The sequence below is a fragment of the Canis lupus genome, chromosome 6 (assembly GCF_048164855.1).
Source record: "Canis lupus baileyi chromosome 6, mCanLup2.hap1, whole genome shotgun sequence".
Taxonomy (NCBI): Eukaryota; Metazoa; Chordata; class Mammalia; order Carnivora; family Canidae; genus Canis; species Canis lupus.
In genome coordinates, this window is record NC_132843.1 from 47,600,727 (window position 1) to 47,605,862 (window position 5,136).

At 39.6% G+C, this 5,136-nt stretch overlaps 1 long non-coding RNA gene across 12 annotated transcripts in view; it reads right to left on the reverse strand.

The window, feature by feature from the left end:
• The window catches only part of LOC140635552 (uncharacterized), a 107,655-nt gene that overhangs the window by 101,367 nt on the left and 1,152 nt on the right, over window positions 1-5,136 (reverse strand). For all 12 annotated transcript variants that reach the window (XR_012032883.1, XR_012032890.1, XR_012032880.1 and 9 more), the window contains exon 2: window positions 4,227-4,299. This is a non-coding gene — a long non-coding RNA (uncharacterized lncRNA). The remainder of the gene's footprint in view (window positions 1-4,226; window positions 4,300-5,136) is intronic.

A 5,136-nucleotide genomic window follows, 5' to 3' on the forward strand; every position in this document is an offset into this window, starting at 1 on the left:
GCAGAGGCAGAGGGAAAAGCAGGCTCCAGGCTGAGCAGAAAACCCACTGTAGGACTTGACCCCAGGACCTTGGGATCATGACCTGAGATGAAGGCAGATGCTTAACTGACTGAGCCACCCAGGCGCCCCTAAGATTGTCAGGCTAAAGTCTTACTAAACCATAATATTTGCATCTTTCTCCTTGGGGAACTAGTGTACAGAAAAGCCCATATTAGTTTATGTGCATGTAATTTGGAATTTGTAATAACTACAAGTAATACTTGGTTATAGTTCCCTTTGCTTCATGTATGAGAAACAATGTTTTCTTAAAAAGTTACATAATAAATAATAACTAGTTACAGTTTTAAATATGTAAATGAAGTAACTATTTTTGCATATTTCTCACAGGTAACTTGGAAACATGTCTTTAATAATAATAGCTGATACTATATGAAAAGCAGGCTTCTAAGTGCTTTATATGAATTCATTTACCTAAGAATCATTGACATGATTTCAAAACATTCTTATCATTTAATTGCAGGGGAAATTTCTCTAGGCAAGATAAATAAAAAGAAACCCATATCTAGGCACACAGCCAAACTGCTAAAAAGCCAAGATAAAGAAAACATTTTGAAATAACCTAGAGAAACAATTAGAATCACTGCTGAATTCTGATCAGAAGCAATGGTGACAGAAGACAGAGGATGACACCTTCTCAGGCAGAGAAAAATAATTGTCAACCCAGAATTCTATATCCAACAAAGTATTTTTCAAAAATGAAGGTGGTCACTGCTGTGGGAAAGCAAAATGGTGCAGCCATATTGGAAGACAGTTTGGCAATTTCTTTTTCTTTTTTTTTTTTTTTTAATTTTTATTTATTTATGATAGTCACAGAGAGAGAGAGAGAGAGAGAGAGAGAGGCAGAGACACAGGCAGAGGGAGAAGCAGGCTCCATGCACTGGGAGCCGATGTGGGATTCGATCCCGGGTCTCCAGGATCACGCCCTAGGCCGAAGGCAGGCGCCAAACCGCTGCGCCACCTAGGGATCCCGGCAATTTCTTATAAAACCAAACACACCATTTATTGAAGAGACTGTCTTTTTTCCAGTGGATAGTCTTTCCTACTTTGTCGAATATTAGTTGATCATAGAGTTGAGAGTCCACATCTGGATTCTCTATTCTGTTCCATTGATCTATGTGTCTGTTTTTGTGCCAGTGCCACACTGTCTTCATGACCACAGGAGGTTTGTAGTACAAACTGAAATCTGGCATTGTGATGCCCCCAGCTCTGGTTTTCTTTTTTAATATTCCCCTGGCTATTTGGGGTCTTTTCTGATTCCACACAGATCTTTTTTTTTTTTTTTTTGGAGTTCAATTTGCCAACATTTAGCATAAATGGTTCTGGGAAAATTAGACATCCACATGCAGAAGAATGAAACTAGACCTTACACCATACACAAAGATGAACTCAAAATGGATGAAAGATCTAAATGTGAGACAAGAATCCATCAAAATCCTAGAGGAGAACACAGGCAACACCCTTTTTGGACCTGGCCACAGCAACTTCTTGCAATATACATCCATGAAAGCAAGAGAAACAAAAGAAAAAAATGAATTATTGGGACTTCATCAAGATAAAAAGCTTCTGCACAGCAAAAGAAACAGTCAACAAAACTAAAAGACAACCTACAGAATGAGACAAGATATTTGCAAATGACCTATCAGAGAAAGGGCTAGTATCCAAGATCTATAAAGAACTTATTAAACTCAACAGCAAAGAAACAAACAATCCAATCATGAAATGGGCAAAAGACATGAACAGAAGTTTCACAGAGGAAGACATAGACATGGCCAACAAGCACATGAGAAAATGCTCCGCATCACTGGCTATCAGGGAAATACAAATCAAAACCACAATGAGATACCACCTCACACCAGTGAGAATGGGGAGAACTAACAAAATAAGAAACAGTAAATGTTTGAAAGGATGTGGAGAAAGGGGAACCCTCTTGCACTGTTGGTGGGAATGTGAACTGGTGCAGCCACTCTGGAAAACTATGTGGAGGTTCCTCAAAGAGTTAAAAATAGACCTGCCCTACGACCCAGCATTTGCACTGCTGGGGATTTACCCCAAAGATACAGATGCAATGAAACGCCCGGACACCTGCACCCCAATGTTTATAGCAGCCATGTCCACAATAGCCAAACTGTAGAAGGAGCCTCGGTGTCCATCGAAATATGAATGGATAAAGAAGATGTGGTTTATGTATACAATGGAATATTACTCAGCCATTAGAAACAACGAATACCCACCATTTGCTTCGACATGGATGGAACTGGAGGGTATTATGCTGAATGAAGTAAGTCAATAGGAGAAGGACAAACATTATATGGTCTCATTCATTTGGGGAATTAAAAATTAGTGAAAGGGAATAAAGGGGAAAGGAGAGAAAATGAGTGAAAATATCAGGGAGGGTGACAAAACATGAGAGACACCTAACTCTGGGAAACGAACAAGGGGTAGTGGAAAGGGAGGTGGGAGGGGGGTTGGAGTGACTGAGTGATGGGCATTGAGGGGGGCACTTGGCAGGATGAGCACTGGGTGTTATGCTGTATGTTGGCAAATTGAACTCCAATAAAAAATAAATAATAAAAAATAAAAAAAATAAAACAATAAAACCAAACACTCTTGCTATGTATCCAGAAGCTTCATTCCTTGGTATTTACCCAAAAGATTAGAGAATTTATGCCTACACAAAAACCTACATACATGTATTTATAGCAACTTTATCTGTAATTCTGTCAAATCTTAAAAGCAACTAGTTCTTCAGTAAGTAAATAAAAAAAATCCAGATGTTAGAATATTATTCAATGATAAAAATAAATGAGCTAGGAAGCCACAAAAAGACAACGAGGAATCTTGAATGCATCTTGTCAAGTGAAATAGGCTACTCTGAAGAGGCCATATGCGTATTATTCAGGGTTCTCCAGAAAAACAGAATTGATAGGAGAGATAGATAGATGATGATAGATGATAGATAGATAGATAGATAGATAGATAGATAGATAGATAGATAGATGAAGAGATTTATTAAAAGGAATTAGAGCTCACACAGTTATGGAAGCTCACAAGTTCCAAGATCTGCAGTCAGCAAACTGGAGACCAGGAAAGATGATAATGTAAGTTTCAGTAAGAGCCCAAGTGCAAAGGCAGGAGAAGATCAACGTCCTAGCTCAAAGACAGTGAGACCCTCACTCAACTTTTTGGTTCCATTCAGACCTGCAACAGATTGGATGGAGCCGATCACATTAGGGAGAGCAATCTGCTTGACTGTCTCCTGATGTAAATGCTATTCTCATCCAGAAACAACCCCACACACATACCTAGAATAACATTTAACAAAATATCTGGGCACCCCATGGCCCAGTCAAGTTGACAAATAAAACTAACCACCATATAGTATGATTCCAACTAGATGATATTGTGGAAAAGGCACAACTATATAGAGAGTAAAAAGATCAGGGTAGTCATGCGTATAGGGGGATGAAGAGAAGGATGACTAAGTATAACACAGGATATTTTTAAGGCAGTGAAAATATTCTGTATGATACTATAATGTTGCATACATGTCATTACACAACTGTCAAAATCCACAGGATGCACAACCCACACAGTGAACCTGATGGAAACCACAGACTTTAGCTGACAGCACTTGATCGATATTGGCTCATCAATGTAATGACCCCAGTGAACGACTCTAAGATGTTACTAACAGGGGAATCTGAAGTGAGGGAGGGGGCATTTATGCGAACTCTCTGTACTTACTACTCAACTCTTCTGTGAACCTAAAACTCCTCTACAAAATCAAGTCTATTAATTTAAAAACCAAAGGAAGGTAAAATTAAACATTTTAAGATTAAAGAAGGGCCAAAGTTTCTCAGGCTGAATAGAAAGAGCACCAAATCTTTTTTGTAAGGAAGGAAGAGTGCTGGCATTCATAAACATGAGGAAAAATGCAAAAGGCTATATTTTCCCTCTTAATTTCTCTTCTCAATCACCTCTGTTGGTCAACATAGTCACCCTGAGGCTAGTGAATGAGAGAAAGATGCAAACTAACTTCTCAAAAATAGTCAGTAATTTATATTGTTTATACTTTAAAAAAAATCTTTCATCCCAATTAAATTGAATTTATGGGAGGATAAACTAGAAAATATGTATGATAAAAGAACAGCTAGATTGTAAAATACCTGCTCTTGACTTGACTTTGGTTGATTCAGCCCAGTGTTTTCTGGCAGCCGTTGGGGGGCCCACTCAGACCCTCTGCAAGACAGAAGCCATAGATAGGATTGCCATCAGCCAAGAGCCTCTAGCTGCAGTGCTTTTGGGATCCACTAGAGCATTCAAGCCTGGGACCTAAGAGCTTGCTTTCCTGGGCAGCTGCACCCAGCCACAGGATAAGGTTGCATGGAACAAGGTGATATAGGGTCTTGTAGGCCACAGAAAGGACTTTAGATTTTACTGTGAATGATATTCACGGCCCAGGTGATCTGACTTATATTTTAACAGGGTCTCTCTGGCTGCTTTGTTGCAAATGGAACGTGCATAGGCATGTCCACCTTCCGGGTCTCGTTTCTGGAAATTTCTTCTGCTGAATGCTCTTCCTTCAGACAGCAGCATCTCCAGTCCCTGTTTTTCTGTGGAATTGATTCCAAAGTTGTTCAGATTTCAAATGAAGGTCCACTCCACCCCCTTTGATTTTTTATTTGGGATATGGCACTTGGGATGATACTTTACATTATATAAGCTCAGCAATTTATTAAAAATTGTCTACACACACACACACACACACACACACAACCCTTGCTCTTGGGTGGCCAGTGGGTACTGCTTCAGAACGGGCTGTACTCCTAGAAACAGATACCCTTGGAATTGATTCTTTCCAAATTTAATAATTGAAATAGTCCTAAGTGGTAGAATGTAAGCCATGAATGGTGGGGGCCAAGCAGGAAATTGCAATTGGATACTTAAATACCCAAGCCAAGATGGGGAATGAGACAGTAACTCAGAGGTGTTTACTGGGCTGGACGCAGATTATGACACGGGAGGCTGGAGAGCAGAGAGCCTCAAAATCAACCCCTGCTGTCAGAATTGTAGAAT